Here is an 18795-nt window from a genome sequence, read left to right on the forward strand (position 1 = left end):
CACATAAACTACTAAGGAAATAATTCTGGGATTTCTGAGAGATTCAAAGTTACTGTTTGAATAACAGTATGACTCCAAAGACATCATGATATAGGAAGGATGTAAATAAAATACTAAGCATATTCAAAATATTAAGTATTCAAACTATATTCAAAGTGCATTGTGGAGCACAGAGCCAATGGATGGAGCACAAGTAAACTGTGTGATTTAGGTATAAACACTGGGAATTTGGGAGTCTTCTTGATAGTAAACAATGTTTATTATTGATGTTCTTTAACTTCTATGTTACTATGTCTACCACGCAAACGTGCCATATTTCCAAATGTACAATTTTTTAATAGCATTCATAGAACTGTTTAGAAGGAAGAGATGCATTCAATAACCATCAGAGATTTACCTGGCCTACCATTATCTGACAATCAACACCTCTTCACTGGAGCTTGGAATACACACAACCAAAGATTCATTGTAAAACCAGAATGTATGACTTGAAAAGCTGGAAGGAAGAATGCTTAAATGCTTAACAATAGACTGAAATGATAGGTAAGAAGGTTTTGATAAAACTATGAAAAGAATTTTTGCTGTTGTTCTTGGTTTTTGTTTTGTTTTAAAAAGAAAAATTCATGCTTTTTCTCAAAATGATTTCCAGGAAACACTTCTTTTCTAATCAACTCTAATCATCAGTTATTAAGAGCACTGGTTTTTTTTTCTCCCTCTGACAAGAAAAAACAGCGATGAAATGACACAGATGTCATTTGTTCTCAGAAGTATGTCCAACTGTGTCAAAATAGTATTATCTGTAAAAGACAGTAAGCAGAATTTGAAAATATTAGTGTAACCATCCAGGGGCAGATTACAGTCAGGCTTATGCAGACACGAGAGTGATAAGGAGGGGATATGCATGTGTTTGGGCAGTGGGGAGTAGGTTGTAAAGGGCAGAGGAGGATACAAGAGAGCTCCATCTTTCCCAGCCTTGAGTTCACTTGCAGTCGAAAGAGACAATCTGTTTTTCTCAGCTTTGTAGAAATGTCAAAAGCATTGAGAACAGGATCCATCATTTCACCAAAGAGGACAGGGATTTGACCCTATACACCCATGCACTGACCCACAGAGCTTGTTGCATACATGCACTGCATATGTATATTATACTTAAGAAGACTCTGACAGAGGCTGCTAGAAGCCTTTCGGGTCCTTATACCGTGTAATGTTCTCTGAGTGACTAACTCTGCTCTTTGGAGATGACGTGTCAAAGAGGTAGCTAACCCAGAAAGATCCAAGAAGTCTTTAGCATCTTCATGTTGGCTAATTGTGCTTTTCATATCTGAGGTATACACAGTCTATAAACTAATTTGAATAACCGTTGTTAATCTGTAGCAACCTTAATTAAACTTTTACAGAGAAAATTTAGTTAACCATTCAAAGCATATTTGTGATTCTCCAACATGAGCAGCTTACCCTCTACCTTTATGAAATTGCTGTTAATCATTCAGTAATGTCTGCATCATCCTATTTAAACCTTCCCCTGTGGTTTTAGAATTCTTTCTGCTTACTAATCCACCACAGGGGAGTGATATGTAAACAAGTAAATATATTTTTATAGGCTTTTCCTGTTTGTGATGGTAGGTTCTATCAAGCCATATTTATAGCCTCACCAAGAATTATTTATAATTCATTTGCCTCACATTCAATTGAATTAATTTAAAGGTATAATTCAATTTAACAAACATGCAGCTTGGTGTATTGAGCGATGAGATGTAGTGCAGCTGTTTCAGGCACCCTGCACTTCATCCCATCTTTCAGTTTTCAGCCAGCTTCCTGGCTTGGTAGTCTTTCTGTATATCAAACCAGATACCATGTTAGAACAACAACATACCATAACAAGACAACAACAGCTTTTAACCTCCAAACTGTGTAACTTATCTACATGTATATAACCAAAATTTATCTGAATTCTCCTTATCCATGAAGAGTACGTCCTTTACTGTGCAGATCTCTATTACGAAATCCTGTTGATGTGAACTATTGCACTCTTGCTGCTAACTCTGCTGAAGTCCATTATAGACAACTCTTTCCTGTGATTTATGCTTCATTATAAAAATCAAATTTCTTGGTTGTCAAAAGTAAATTGACTGCAGCAAGCTGAAGGAACAAACTCTCTGACATACAGAGTCATCACACCACCCTAAGGGTGTAACTTCAAAAGTGATAGGATATGCTATAAATATAGAGCTTCAGAAAAGAGAGAGAAACTGATCAGATGGAGTAAAGAAAGTGCTGTCTTTCTTCTAACCTTAACCCCAACCACCAGCATGGGCTGAGACGGCCCACACCCACAAACCATAACCCAGATTTAAAAAAAAAAAAAAAACAAAAAAAACTGTTGGAAGAAATTATTTTGCAGGATACTGCTCTTGCCAGCCCTTTTGCAGCCCCATTGCAGCTGAAGATCTAGATATGGTCACTTTCCAACACTAAATCTAATCTTACCCACAGTTTTAATCATAAGCCTAAAATGTATTATACATTAAGATATAACCTGGGACCCCAAGCCATGGTTGAGATGAAAAAGTAATTTCAGGAGATATCTCTCTGTAGGCTGCCTCTTCCCTTGGCAGCCTACATGCAGCATCAGTCCAGCCAGAGCCAGAATTTGTCTCTCTCCCGACCCTTCACCAAATGATAATGCTAACTCTAATGGCCAACAGAGGCTCAGCTTCAGCCAAGAACATGTAGCCATGGCCCAGAAGAAAAAGTTTTCTGGGGAGAAATACTTTGGCAATTTACCCCTTCCCTTAGCAACCTCTTTGCAGCCCTATTCCACTGGGGATATAGGCTTTGTCTCTCTCCTAACTTTAATCCTAATTCTATCACAAAGGATGAGACTTACCAAGGATGTCAGCCATGACCCAGATGAGCACAGTGTCAAGAGAAATATTTATCGGACTAATCCTTCCCTCAGCACTCTCTTTGCATACACACTCCAAAAAAAATCTCTGCACTTTGTCAGTCTTCTAATCCTAACTCAAAACCCAGATATCATTGTTGGCATACCCACCACTTCCCTTTCCAGCCACTTTGAAACAGAATGGCAAGAATCTGCCTCTCTTAAACTAAAACTAACCCCAACTTTTTAGCTTGGTATTGGCTCAGCACTAGCCCAGGACATCCAAATATGGTACAGATTGAAGAGTAGTCAGGGTAGAAAACTTTTGACAGCCAGTCCCATCCCCTGTACAGCCTTTGCAGATCCACTCAAATGAATGCTCTAGGTTTTGACTCTAAACCTATATCTTAACCTTAAAGGTTACTATAACTATAAGCTTATTGCTTGTCCTTTGTTGAATCCCCCATACATGGCTAGATAAAAAAGTTGTCAGGAGATGAATACTCTTTCAGTCTACCTCTTTTGGTAGGCCCTTTGCAGTCTGACTACAGGAGCCTTAGGCTTTTTCTCTCTCCTAACTCTAAATCTATCCCCAATTCAAAGGGTGGTCTGAAACTTATCCCTTGCTCTCAGGAGCAGTCCTAATGAAAAAAAAAAAAAAAAAAATACAAGGGAGAAATCTTTCTGTAGCCTAACACTTTTCTTGGCAAACTCTTGCCATTCCCAGTACTACAGGAGATTTAGCCTTTTTCCCTCTCCTAATCCTCATCCCATCTATCCTCAGCCCTATGCCTTGACTTTGGCTGAGCCTCAGGTGAGGATCCTCAGGTATGGCCTAGATAAAAAGGTGGATGAATCTTTTTGTAGCCTGCTACTTGTTTGGCAGCTGCTTTGCAGCCCTTCAAAAGTAGGTCTAGCCTTTGACTCTTCCCTTACCCTAGTGCTCCCTGTTGTAGAGGGTTCAGCTCTAGATCAGGACAAGATAAACATAATTTTATTTGAAAATTTTCCAGTGAAACTAATAATTGCATTGAGACATAGTCTTTTTTACACACGTTCATAAATATTACAGACTCCAGCTCCAGCATTTTTTCTCAGATTTTCTTTATTTTTCCTCAGCTATTTGCAGTCTTTTTTGGCTTATTTTACATGTATTGCTAGTTTTAAAGCATATTTGCTTCTTCTGTTCACTTTCAAGGCATGCAGTTTAACTGTCTGAATGCACCAATACTGTAGGCTACCTGTCTATCCCTGACCCCTCATTTGGTTACGCTGGCTTCTGCAGCTGAAGTTATTATATAACCAGTTGCATTTCTTACTACCCTTGACTCCTCCATGCACATAACAAGAAGCTATTTGCAGCAAGGTTAGCAACAGATAGCTTAGGGGCTGAATCAGGAACAAGGTATGAATTCACACCTCCAGCTTTGTAGTGAAACACCTTAATGATCTTGTCAAAAGGCCACAGTTGCATCAACTTTGTTAATTGTTTTTGAAAGTATGTCCTTATTCTGCTTATATTAAAGAGTAGCAAAAGGCCACAGTTGCATCAACTTTGTTAATTGTTTTTGAAAGTATGTCCTTATTCTGCTTATATTAAAGAGTAGCATATGATATATAGAAATTTACAAAAGAACTTTTTCTACGTTCTTGCTCTATCTAGGAAGTCTGAGTGTATTTGATTTAACCACATCATGCTCCCTTTTATCCATACCTCCTTTCTCTGTACACACACACACAAAATCACTTGCTAGATTCATTTTTTTTTTCTGTTACTCTTTGCCATTTACAATCCACCTTAAAACTTGGGGAAAAAAATCATGCATTATAGTTACTGTTCTATGTATTCTATACCAACAGAGCAACTGACATCATCAAAAAAGAAGAGTTGAATATGTCAAATGCATAACATCAACAAACTGAAGGTGTTTCAAATTAGTAATTATACAAAGCTTTCAACCAAAATGGTTTATTAGTGGTCTATACCCCATCCCCATCATATCCAAAGAATGCCATAGCCTTACAATAGCATACTTTCTGAACCCTTTCCAATTTCAGATATTTCCTATCTCTTTTAATACCTCATTGCTTTTGCATCAATTACAGCCTGACCTAAAGCCACACTGGCAGTGAAAGTGATATATAGTGGAATCCATTTAAATGAATTTCTGATGAAAGAATAAAACTGTTAAAAGGATAAATTTACTGCACAGATTTATACAAATCCTGTATATGCACTGAAATCCTCTTAAAGGAAAAACTGATGGAAGATTAAAATGTTAAATGAATTAAAACCCAGCAGCCTAGTGAAATATAATGATTATTTGACCTACTAAATGAATAGTTCCAATAATCATATAATGGTAAGTATTCAAATATATGTCAATTTTAAATATGTAGTGAAAAAATGTAAGGCAAACAATGATCAATGGGAGTATCTGTTAAGACAGTAAACTTACAAAACAGTAGTGAAATGTTCTTGAAAAGTCTTTGTTCACCCAGGCATGGAGCTAGCCAGTCCTTCATTTCTGTTGAGAAAGATAATTTTAATGATTATTAAAAGCTTTTAATCACATAGCATAAATGTAATTTTTGCTTTGCTCAATTTCAACATATCCAAATGTCTAAGAAAGCCATTCTCTTCCCTTTCAGCTGAGCTCTCCACTTGTGGCAAATTGTTAGGGATCTGTTTTACAAAAGATATTGACCAATGTCTGCCCACTAGGGCTGGCTGTATTCCATTTCATGGAAAGTATCTTTTAAAACTGTGCCAGTGAAACTGACAAAAAAAGTGTTGTGAGCACTGTAACATTATTTAACATTTGTAATTTTAATGCACATTCAAAGACATAGCAAATAGACACATTTCTGATATTACATCTAAGTATTAGTATTGCAATGCTAAAAAAAAAAAAAAAAAAAAAAAAAAAACAAACTGTTTTGTCTTTCCCCATAAAATGTGTTATTTTAAATAATAAAAATGATTCCATATATATATATATATATATATATACATACGTATAAATATATATATATATACATATGTATATGCTTTACCTGTACAACTTGGATTTGGCTAGCTCTTCAAGTAACTGGTTTCAGGTTTAAATCCCGGATTAAACCATTAAAAATGTGAACTCTAAATCCCCTGAAATGAGTTTAAAAAATATTATATATCAGCTTCCTACTTGAGAAGAGTTCATAATCAGTTTAGGTCATAGGTGAAATGAGTTTGTCAGTTGCAATCTAGTGTGTAATGAATTTATATCTTGATCACAAAAATTACTGTACTACCCAATTAAATATTGCCTGAAGCCACTGTTCATTAAAGACTGAGACCCAGTGATGGATATTGGAGTCTGAAGCGCATTTTTGGTGTAAGAAGATCTACACAATCCCTAGACAGTCCTGTCTTGGTAGCAAGATGCTATGTTTGGAAATGGTATCCTTGCCTCTGTCAAGTCTTTATATTTTCACCATGTCATGTTTATATGGCCTTACTAGTTTCAAAAATATCGTACCAAGAAATATTAAAAACCTTGAGTCACAGCCTTCTTTACAGAATATGCTTTGTAGAAATTCAAGATTTCTGTTATTGGCTAATTATGCAGCTGTGATTACTTTTGTGCCATTTAACTCAAAGCCTATATTGTTGAAAATAGAGTGTCTGTATAAGGCAAATCCTTTATTAAAGGTTTCTGGCTAGCAGCAAAGCATGCTGAAAACTAGAATTTACCTATACAAAGGGAAAAGAGAATGTATGTGAACTGAAGGCCACCAGAAGAATGCATATATAAGGATGCAAATGCAAAAGCCCCTAAGGGAAGATTAACTGTGAGTCCTTTGACTTTTCTCCTGACTCTTCTGTGAGATTCAGGAAAATATGGTGAAGGGAAACTTTTGACCACCTGAATGACAAAATCCAAAGAAAACATCTTAGGTGATTTGATAGTGGAAAAGTTTAAATGTAGAATTTCTTCTTGTTTACATGGAAAATATCTCCCTTGTGTTCCACTCACACTGAAACGTGTGACTACAGAGAAATTTTTAATTTATCAAAACTCCATCTAGTGTTATGCTCTAATAATTGATACACAGTCACAACCATAAACAAGAAAGATGTAAATAACAATGCAAGCACTCCACACATACCTAAAACTGTGTTCTACTGTACCTTAGACAACACAAATGTACATTGAAAATACAAATGGGTGATAATAGGGAAACACAGAAGATTAACTCCACAGAGACAAACAGAGCACACATGAAATACAGAGGTACTCATCCTGGTTATTAACACGTTAAAAGGCACACAGACTAAAGATTTCTAAGTTTCCATGGAGACATCTGGTACAGCCAGGTGTTCAAATCTTACCCCATGACATCCCAATGCGTTGGAAAGAGAGGGTCAGCCTGTTGACAGATCCTGGAAGTCAGAAAGGTATCTTTCATGATGGTATCTTCCCATGACATCCCAATGTGTTGGAAAGAGAGGGTCAGCCCATTGACAGATCCTGGAAGTCAGAAAGGTATCTTTCATGATGGTATCTTCCCTAACATCCCCTTTCTCTTAAGCCAATTTACATTATCTGCTGATCTATTCTGTTTAGTGACCAGTGAAAGGACTTGCAGGAATGGTGTCAAGCTGAGGCAGGAGAGGTTCAGGCTAGACATCAGGAAGAGTTTCTTCACTGAGAGGGTTGTCGCACACTGGAACAGTCTCCCCAGGGAAGTAGTTGCTGCACCAAACCTGCCGGAGTTTAGGTGTTTGAACTGTGCATTTAGTCACATGGTCTGAATTTTTAGGTGGACCTGTGTGGTGCCAGGAGTTGGACTTGACGATCCTTGTGGGTCCCTTCCAACTCAGGATATTCAATGATTATATATTGTGTCAGGGGTTTTAAATTAGAGATCTGATGATGAGATTATCAGGTTTGAAATTCAGTTCTCATATTAAAATGCGAGTCTGCCAGCCTATCTTATTGAGAAAGGTACACTTCTTGAGAGCTGGCTGAAAACCAGCTCTTGTTGACAAGCTGTTGTAGATATCAACTGCTGAAAAGAACAGGAGATAGCTGGATAAGGAACAGGAAGTCTCCAAAACCAATTAGAATCATAACATGCCCTCAGTTGGAAGGGACCCGAAAGGATCATTAAGTCTAACTCCAGGCTCCATATAGGACCACCCAAAAATCAGATCATCTGTCTGAGAGCACTGTCCAAACACTAGCTGAACTCCTTTGGGTTCCGTGCCATGACCACTTCCCTGGGCAGCCTGGTTCAGGGCCCAACCACACTCTCAGTGATGTAGGCCATCATGAAGTCTCCTCCTCAGACTCCTCTGCTCTTGGCTGAACAAACCAAGTGACCTCAGATGCTGCTCATTCATCATCCCCTTTCAGAAGGATTCTGTGAGAAGCAGTATGGAAAGCTTTGCTGAAATCCAAAATGACTACGTCTACCTTCTTCACCTGGTCAACTAGGTTGGTGGCTTTGTCATGAAAAGCAATTAAGTGTGTTAAGCAGGACCTTCCCCTCATGAACTCATGTTGGCATTGACCAATGACTGCATTGTCCTTCAGGTGTTTTTCAACGACTCTCAGAAGTATTTTCCCCTTAATTTTACCAGGCACTGAAGTGAGACTGACAGGCCTGGAATTACCAAGGTCTTCCTTCTTGCCCATCTTGAAAATTGGAATAACATTTGCCAGCTTCCAGTCCTTCTAGCTTACTAGCTTTCTGGATTCCATAGACCATTGAAAAATAATTGAGAGAAGTCTCGTGATGACATCAGCTGGCTCTCTGAGTACCTTGGGACAAATCCCTTTGGGCTACATGCATCTAGCTGGAGCAGAAAATCCCGTACAAATTTGGGGTTGGCTGGGAGTTTATCATTCCTGCAGTCACAGTCCTCCAAGTCAGGGCACCTATGTTCCCAAGGCCCATTATCAGTGTTGAAGACAGAGGCAATGAAAGCCTTTAAAATCTCTGCTTTTTCAATGTCCCTGTTTGTGATGTGATCACCTTTAATTATTACACTAATGTTATTTTTGGTCCTCTTATTTCAAAAAACCCTTTTTATTGTCCTCCACAGTACTGGCCAACTTCACCTCTAATTGAACTTTGGCTGCACAAATTTTTGCCCTACAATGGCAAACAGTATCTTTGTTGTCCTCCCTTGTCGCCCAACCTTGGTTTCAGTGACCATACACTTTCTTTTTCTGCCTAAGTTCTAAAAGAATATCCCTGATTAGTCAAGCTGACCCTCTACCCTGCATGCTTGACTTCTGATATTTTGGATTTTCTTGCTCCTGGGCTCTTAAAAGGTGGTACTTAAAAAGTCACCAGGACTGATGGAGCCCAATGTCTTCAAAAGCAGTTTCCTAGGGGACTTTACTAATTAGTTCTCTGAACAGCCTGAATTCTGAATTTCCCCAAATCCAGGGCTGAAGTTTTGTTGGCAGTTTTCCTCCTACCACCAAAGACTTTACACTTTGTAGTCACTATGGCCAAGATGGCCACTGATCACCACTTCACCCAGTAGACCCTCTCTGTTCACAAGAAACAGAACTAGAAGGGTGCCTTTCCTAGTCAGTTCTCTTAGTACCTGCACCAAGAAGTTATCAACTTCTTGTTTTAGGAATCTCCTGAACGTGTTCATATCAGCTGTGTGTATTCCCAGTTCACATCTGGCAAGTTAAAGTCACCCATAAGGACAAGGCCAGCTAATCCAGAGGCCTCTCTTAGTTTCTTAAAGAATATTCCACCAGTTTAATCATCCTGGCTGGGTGGTCTATAGGAGACTCCCACAAGAACATCCCCTTTATTTGCTTGTCCCTTAATCCTTACCCAGAGGCTCTCAACTGTGTCATCCATCACCAACTATAAACTCCATACAGTTCAAGCCCTCTATTACATACAGTTCAATCTTCCCCCACACCTACCCTGCCTATCCCTTCTGAAGAGCCTATAACCGTCAATCATAGCACACCAGTCACAGGATTTCTCCCACCAAGTTTCACTTACACTGATGATATCATAACTCTGGGACTAAGCCAAGGCTTCTAGCTCCTCCTGCTTGTTCCTCATGATGCATGAATTGATATAGAAATATTTAAAATGTGCTTCATTTTACCCAGCACCTTGTGGAGAAGAGCAAAGGACCGCACTAGCATGCAGTCCCTCAGTATGGCATGCCATCCCATAGCTTATCACTGGCAGGTCTGGTTTTATCCCTTTCCCCTTTCAAATCTAGTGTAAAGTTCTATTGATCAGCCCTGCTAATTCTGTGCAGAAATCCTTTTCCTCCTCTGAGAAAGGTGCAATCCATCAGGTGCCAGCAGTCCTGGTGTTGTGTAGACCATCCCACGATCAAGAAACAAAATTAGGAGTCAGCAAGCCTCAGTTGAGAAATTGAAGGTTTTACAGAAGCCTGTTTTGATGATGGTTTTAATGGGCCACATAGAATGAGAAGTTTTTCTTGAATAGAATTTTTCTTCAGTGACAAACTAGGTGAAATGTGGAATACATTTGAAGAAGTCATTCAAAGCAAGGATGGGAAGGATACATATTCAAGACTTAAACACCTTTCAAGAGGTGCACAAATGTTGTTAGCTTTATGGGACATCAGTAAAATGTTAGCATGAGGTAGCTCTTGGCTGTTCAGTTGTCACATATAAGTAACAGTTTGCATAATGCAACATTTGCAGTAAAATCTTTGGCCATTCTCCAGAGAAAACTGCATTTCCATTCTTGTCCCTTGGACTCCTCCCAAAAGACTCCTCCTTTTTAACTGGTCAGCCCACATCTCTTTCTAATAGTATTAAGAGGAGAGTAAGCTCACCATCTCTGACTGTCCTGTTGGTATTTCAACACTCAGATCATGTATCAGTAACCTGTCCTCTAACTTTCTCTGCCAAATTCTTCTGTTGAATGCTTTCTTGTCTCAGTCATAAAGAAGACCAACACAAGGAGGATTGAAACATCTTTTAGCTACAGGAAAAGAAATAACTGAATCAGTATCTGAAGTGATGAATAGTGCTTAGTGAGTTAATCTGTTTTAATCCAAGAAAATCAGAGTCAAACCATGCTCATTAAGAGGACTTGAATTTTAAATTATTTTTAAAACAACCTAGGGAACATCTGACCTCCCTGCCAATAATTTCTCTGCAGTATTTATAAGCATTTTTGAAGGTGCTGATTACAGTACTGAATGTCAATAGGATTCTGTATACTATTAATGTTATTACAGGACTGAATGTCAATAGGATTCTGTCTACTGTTAACGTTATTACATTTGCTGTAGTACTCTGAAGCTGTAATTATGGAGCAAGGCCTTCCTCTTCTATGTGCTACACAGATCCAGTGTAAACGATAGTTATCGTCACAAGAACAGTATGAGAAACATTAATACTTAACACAGATCTACATAAGGAAAACTGTAGAATAGTGCTGGTCAGCATGAAAGAGTGCAGTTAAGTCACCAGTGCCTTTATTGAAAAGGAGAATTTTAAGGAAGATTTGAAGCATGATAAAATGTTAATTTTTCAGATACATGATCAAGATCATTGCCCAAGGATGAGGACCATCTTGAGAAAGATTTGAGAATGTAATTAGTGCTAAAAGGAGGCTGGGCATTTCTGCTGCCTAGAGATAAACATGGGCATCTCAGTAATAATCAAGGTGAAGATGAGCAGCTTATATTTTATGTAATACAGACAGGAAAACCATAAGAAGACAACAAAGAGAAAGGTGACAATACTTTAGCTGTATGTTATGACAAGATTTTAGTGTCATATCAACATGATAGGTCTGAAATGGAAAGATAGCTATTAGAAACAATGATATTTATTTGCATTTGCTTGTAAACTTGAGGGTATAGAGAGTGGAAGGAAAGAAAGCATTTTCATCTCTTTTTCATTGCACCCTCCAGATAATCAGAGAATTCACAGGGTGAAGAGATGTGTAAAACCTCATACAGAATACTGGGAGTATACAGAACCAAGGAACCTTGGACAATTTCATCAAAATAGATCATTGTCAAAAGTGGTTGATATGTCAAGAAGAATGAAAGCTGAGCAACAAGTTCTGGGCCTTGCTGAGAGAAAAGAGGAGTAGATTTGATGGAAGAGGTCTGATAAAGCAAAAAGGGACAAAAAGTGATGGTGTAATTGGGAAAATGGACCTTCGACATTCTAAAGAGTACATTCAATTAAACAGGAATGAAAAGGAGAAAGAAAACTGAGAACGTACTTGTACAGGCACGTGAAGAACAAGGACCGAGTAAAGAAGGGAATATACACAGAAGCAAGGCAGACTGAGGACAGAATATAATGGTATCGATGCAATGTAATTAGAGAAGGTAATTAGAGAAGGAAGACTGAAGAATTTGCACCTGAATCAGAGGAAAAGATGACAATGAAAAGATGGAAAGGCAGCCAGCAGTAGGGCAAATGGACACTTCATGGGAGAAAGGCACATACAGTTTTCACTGGAAAAAATGCTGCCAGTTTGTGCAGAGGTGTCAAGAGCAGAGGTGTAGGTTTAAAACAGGGAGCCAAGGTGGGAAAAATTTGACCGAGGTAGTAGGCAGTTGAGACGGAAGAGAAAAAAATGCTTAGTCAGGAAGACTATAGGAATGAAATTATTTTGCAGTAGGGGAAGACAGGTGTGGAGCAGTTGCTTTCATTGAAATGCTGCAGCGTATAAGTTCAAAAAAGCGAATGCTGAAAGTGATTCAGAGTTGCAGCATAGTGGGGCAGACCTGCAATTAGAGAAAACATTGGTAGAATTTACAGTAGAAGAATGGAAAGAAAACAACATGTAAATGTACATGTTAAAAATAATAAAAATAAAAAATAATTTTTAAAAGCCTGAGAATAGATGATACGTTATTAGAAATTATGGGGGAAAAGATCACATGAGAAGGCCTGCAGGTGACACTGACATCAGTATCTTGAGAATAAATGCCTTCTTACAATGTATTCTCTACTTCTGCACTTCAATTCTATTGATGAAGAAGAGGAATGCATAATGATTAAATTATTTGTGTGATGCCACACAGAAATTACAGTCAAACACTGACCCTAACACTCCTGAATCCCAGGTCAAGCAGTTCATGAGCTAGTTGCTGTGTGTTGGCTGGTATGAACAGAGGCCTCATATCCCTCTACTCTCTGCACAGCATCTCTCTCTTTTCTCAATATAGGTCTATTAAGAGAAGGGTGTTTTAATTAAGATGCTACTCAAGATATAGAGTAGAATAGACAAAATACTTCTCCATTTTCTGTATTCCCTATGAACTTTGAAATGGTAAAAACAAAGGCATGCCCAGAAATGGCTTATTTTTTTTTTTATTCTGTAGAAAGGTGGGCAGAGAGGAAAACAAACTGCCCCATCACGTCATAGACTTTAATGCTTCCCATAGAATCATAGAATCACTTAGGTTAAAAACCTTAGACCTCTAAGATCGTCAAGTGAAATTATTAACCTAGCGCTGCCAAGTCTACTCCACTAAACAATGTTCCTAACCAGCACAGCTACACATCTTTGAATACTTCCAGGGATGGTAACTCAGCTACTTCCCCAGGCAGCCTGTTCCAATGCTGCACAACCCTTTCAGTGAAGAATTTTTTCCTAATATCCAACCTAAGCCTCCCCTGGCATAAATGAGGCCATTTCCTTTTTTCTTATTGCTTTTTGTTTGGGAGAAGAGACCGATCTATACCTTACAAGAACTTCCTTTGAGGTAGTTGTAGAGAGCAATAAAATCTCCCTTGAGCCTCCTTTTCTCTAGGCTAAATAACCCCAGTTCCCCCAGCCGCTCCTCATAAGACTTGGTCTCTAGACCCTTCAGCAGCTTTGTTACCTTTCTTTGGACACACTCCAGCACCTCAATGTCCTTCTTGTAGTGAGGGACCCCAGACTGAACACAATATTCGACAGACACGGTATGGTGTGGCCTCACCAGAGCCAGATACAGGGGGACAATCACTTCCCTAGCCCTGCTGGCCACACTATGCATGCCAGGTTGCTGTCTGCCTTCTTGGCCACCTGAGCACACAGCTGGCTCATATTCAGCTGACAATCGACCAACACCCCCAAATCCCTTTCCACCAAGCAGCTTTCCAGCCACTCTTCCCCCAGCCTGTAATAAATGTTGAATGGGGTTGTTGTGCTCCAAGTGCAGGACCCAGCACGTAGCCTTGTTGAACCTCGTACAGTTAAACAGCATAAAGAAAGGGTAAGAATTCAGTACTCATGAAGTATCTACCTATGCCAACAGCTAATTTAGGCACAATATACAACACCATGCAAGCAAATAAATTATTATGACACATCAAGTCTAGAATCCAGGGCAGCCTGCTAGTGATATTGAGGCATACTGATGCTATTGCTTGCATACTGATTTCTATGCCATTGCTCTTTGTTTTGAAAAAGATCTATATGCGGTTCCACTGGGAACATAGGTGTCACATCCAAATAAATAAAAAAATCTAGAAACTAGTTTGTTTACAGTTTGTTATATAACTAGGGAGAGACGCCTTTTATGGTTTGGCGGTTCAAGTTCTGTTCATAAAACGTAAGTTAGGGAAAACTTTTATTTTATTTTATCTTATTTTATTTCCAGTCCCTTCAGATTTTGGAGATTTAAAATATGTCCTCATCTAATTTTAAAGATTCTGACTGTGTACCCTATGGAGCACATTTTGCATATTATTTTGATCTATTGATCATTTGCTGAACATTTAGAATCAACATAATCCACTAGTGTTTGTTTTTTTGTGGTTTTTTTTTTGTTTTGTTTTGTTTTGTTTTTTTATTTGAAGGATCTCTGAGACATTTTATCTGCTTTTTAAGCTAAGTACTTCTTTAGGCTCTTGTGTTTTGAGAGTTACTTTTAATAGATCTGATCTTGCATGCAGTTCATTTGCAGAACTCCAAGAAATTTACAGCACAATAAACAAATAAAAGTACTTCACCTTAGTGAATCTCCTCAGTGGTTTTGCATGACTTTTATAGTTCACCTTTTGAACCTCTTCAACGCGCTGTCAAATTGACTGTACTTTCCGCTTATCTGAGATTACTTTCTCTATGTTGAAATGCAGTTCATTACTTTCTTCAATGGAATTCTAAATCTGTTCTAATCCTTCGCAAGCCCATGCATTACGAAGCAACCACTGTGTTTACCATATGGTTAACCTGATTTATAGTGACCCTGCCACATAATTTTCATTAAGTATGTGATTAGGAAAATACCACACAGACAGGAACGTGATTCCCCCTTCCAGCTTTCCCTTATTCCTCTGAGTAGATTCTGAATGTCACACGCCCTCTAGTCTCTATGGAAAACTGCAAGAACTTCCCCTCTTGTATAGCTACTTTTACATGTATGTATACTGAAGAACATAAGACATTGCTTCTCAAGATCAGGGTGATGAGTGCAGTATTTCCTGGATGTTTGTAGTTCACCTGCTGATAGAAGAAAAGGGATCAATAGACTTTCTATCTGTTCCACTATGGACGACACTATAGCATGAAATGTCTCATACTAGCATACTGTTAAAATAAAAATGTTTTGTGCTATTTTATCCTATTTCTGATCATACAAAACAGTGTGACCACTTCTGATCATCAGAAATATTTTGCAGCTTTGCACAGCATTAGAGCATTTCATCAAAATGTCCTTTGAGAAGTCCTACTAATGTAATTGTATATCACCTAACTACATCCTTATTTCACCAGCTGTGGTGTTCTATCTCATGTCACATTCCAAGGTACCATGTGATTATACTGAATATTGCTCAATAGTAACAGCTGCTAGCTTCCAAAGTAAAGGAGTTTCTGTGATGGAAGAAGAAAATGCATATAGATACACATCAAATAACAGCAATGATAAAGCATCTGTTGGAATATAAATACAGTAGTGAATCTGAATAATTTGTCTGCTTAATGTTCAAAGAAAAATGTCTCTAAAAACAGAAATGAAGGATGCTTAGAATGACCACACACAGCAAGTACCTTGAGATCTTTGGATCTAAGATACACAAATGTTGAAGTTTTCGTGTTTTTTCTTATGCTTTCTTTGTTTGTGGAGTTTTTGAATAAACTACTTTTACATTTATTTTAGATATATTTTCCAGTGCAACCCGGGCATCTTGGGAGTGAGTCCTGCTGAAGAAATACAGAAAGAAATTTCTGAGTATTTAAGTTTGTGAAGATACTGCTCTTCAATTAAAAGATAAAGAACTTGGTTTTCAATTAATATTATGTTATCATGATGAAACAACTCACCCTTATCTTACACTGAAGTCAGAACTAACAGCCCCAGAGTAATGGTAGCAAAAACAAACAAACAACAACAACAAAAAAAAAAAAAAAAAAAAAAAAAACATAGGGAATGAATAGCAGAGAAGAGGCATGGCAACTGTTCCAAAGCAATGGTACAAATGTGTCATGATTTGATAAGTGATAAGACAAGTGGAAACAGCCTTAACTTGAACCAGAGGAGATTTAGGTTGGATATTAGAAGAAATTTCTTCACTGATAGTGTTGTGCACTGTTGGAATAGGCTGCCCAAGTAAGTGGTTGAGTCACCATCCCTGGAATTCTTCAAGAAACATGTAGATTTTAAACTCAGTAGCATGCTTTAGTGGTGGACTTCAGTATTAAGTTAAAGTTGGACTAGATGATCTTAGAGGACTTTTCCAACCTGAATAATACTATGATTCTATGATACAGTGCTTGAAAAAACTTCTTTCCTGGAATTTTTGCATCATTGATTATTAAACTAAACATTCTGTACGTCATGAGTACTTCAGCAGACAGCCCATTTTGTTCATTTTTATACTTATTTTGTACAAACAACATATAAATCTCAATTTTAGAATAGCTCATTAATCTTTGCTTCGCTGAAGATCTTCAAATCTTCACTTTGACAAAGCTGGCTTGTCAAAGCACACTCAAGCTGCATCATTTGTGTTATGACCTCATCCCAAATTGTGAAGATAAAAGCAATAAGAATTCAAATTAAGGTGTTATAAATCTTACATTTATATATTTGACCAGTAATTTTGCAGCATTAAAATGTCTGGGTCATCAGTTTCCACAAATGCCCATGTTTCTGTTCCTGGTCAACATCAGAACACATTCCAGTGCCTACTCATGTAGCGTTTTCCCTGTTGACATAACCAGTTAGACAGGAGAGAAATATAAATGCTATAATGGAACATGGTGATTTCCATGTGGCAGTAGGACCCATAAACATATTTTACAAATTAAACAGTTTTCAACTAGCCTTGTTTCACTCAAAGAAACCTCCGGTGTTTCTATTATACCCTCTTGTTTTAGTTGTTTTCATTGAAAGGGCAGGTTCTGACCCGTTGTGACCAGAGGCTGCAGTGCTGTTAACAAACTGCATGCATTTTTTAAAAAATGTTCTGATTCTGGGAACCTGTATCAAATTTATGACAGCTATGTGGTTTACCTGTCAGTTACCTCTGTGTGAAAACCAGCCCCAGACTTTTTAAGTTCTATATGTTAAAGTAAGATTGAAAACTAGCAATGACACAATTCTTTCTGAGCCTTTGAATTGTCTATTGATCTTGGTAAATAACGCTGACTGCAGTGAAGGAGGTTTTGGCACTAAAAGCTGGTTATTGAGAACCATCTCCCTTACAGAGATAAGAACATTCATCTGCCCCCCTTGGCTTTATTAATGCTTCACTGAATCCAGCTTCCAGAGCCCTCTTTTCTTAGAAAGCTTTTGTCTATAAGGACCTGCCATTTTCCAAGTGGGACTGTATTTGTTTCTATGAAAACTCAAAGGCAGGTGTAGCTTATAACTATTAAATACTATTTTTTGATATGCATTCATGATGGTAATAAATAATCATCATCATCATCATCATCACTAATACCTGTGAAGTCAATGGATGGAGGGAAATAAGACAATTCCTAATAGACCTACACACTCATTAAAAAGTCTTCCTGTAGTATCCTCGCAGATGAGTTACAGTATGAATTATTTACAGGAACAATCTTACAAATAATTTAAAATAAGGAACAACTGAGAAAACTGTGACCTCTTACACACAAAATTCATGAAGAAATGAAAAGAAAAAAAAAACATTAATCACTTATGTTGTTCATGAGTAATTACACTTCCCGCTTTCCTCTTTGTCCATCCTACTGCCGTAGGGAGACATCATAATCACAGCCAAGTTTTTCTTATGTAATAGTTTTATCTCTTATGTTTTTCCTTGTCAGCTATTTGTACTAGTTTGAAGTCTATCTCTGACTTCAGTGAAGGAATGTCCTTAGACAGTGTAAATCACATATCTCCAGGTCTACTTCTCTTTTCTCTCCCTCTACCTAAGTAAATAATTTGCTAACTCACATGCTCAATTCACCTAAATTATGCACCAGAGTGAGCAAAGGCAGCATGATTAAACTGAGAATCAGACTTCTGGTGTGACTTTGGTTGCAAACTTTTTCTTTCAAAAAAATAAAAAGTGTAAGGAAAATTAGATACATACTGCATAAGCATATCCTAAGCAGCCATAAACATCCATTTGTTCTTCCCTTTTCTCCTTTTGCTCTTTATCCAGCTCTCCTAACTGACAGCAGCTGTATTTGTGGAAGCATTTAAGTTCACCAAGAACCTAGATGAAAAGAGATCCTTTGAGTCTTACGGATTTAGTATGAGGTTTTGAGCTCTGGGATATCTCAGTAAGCCCAAACTGTGGTATACTCTAAATATCATGACTCATCTCACTCTCTCTATCTCTAGACAGATAAATGCATGTAAGATAGTCACTCCTAGCATCAGTACTCCTTGCAGGATATCCCTTCACTTCCTAGAGAATGGAATGCAGCACACAACATTTGCAAAACAAGTCCCTTTTCCCATC

General features: G+C 37.9%; 1 protein-coding gene across 2 annotated transcripts in view; it reads right to left on the reverse strand.

The window, feature by feature from the left end:
- The window catches only part of SAMSN1 (SAM domain, SH3 domain and nuclear localization signals 1), a 108386-nt gene extending 100988 nt beyond the window's left edge, over window positions 1-7398 (reverse strand). The window contains exons 1-2 of one of the 2 annotated variants that reach the window (XM_038185922.2): window positions 7260-7398; window positions 5344-5412 (exon numbers count right to left, since the gene is read on the reverse strand). The gene's annotated coding sequence lies outside the window, so the exon portion shown is untranslated. Of the gene's footprint in view, window positions 1-5343; window positions 5413-7259 lie in introns of those variants that run through there. The other variant, XM_072025963.1, reaches the window with a different exon arrangement.
- Window positions 7399-18795: the final 11397 nt, after the last annotated feature.

The sequence above is a fragment of the Anas platyrhynchos genome, chromosome 1 (genome assembly GCF_047663525.1).
Source record: "Anas platyrhynchos isolate ZD024472 breed Pekin duck chromosome 1, IASCAAS_PekinDuck_T2T, whole genome shotgun sequence".
Taxonomy (NCBI): Eukaryota; Metazoa; Chordata; class Aves; order Anseriformes; family Anatidae; genus Anas; species Anas platyrhynchos.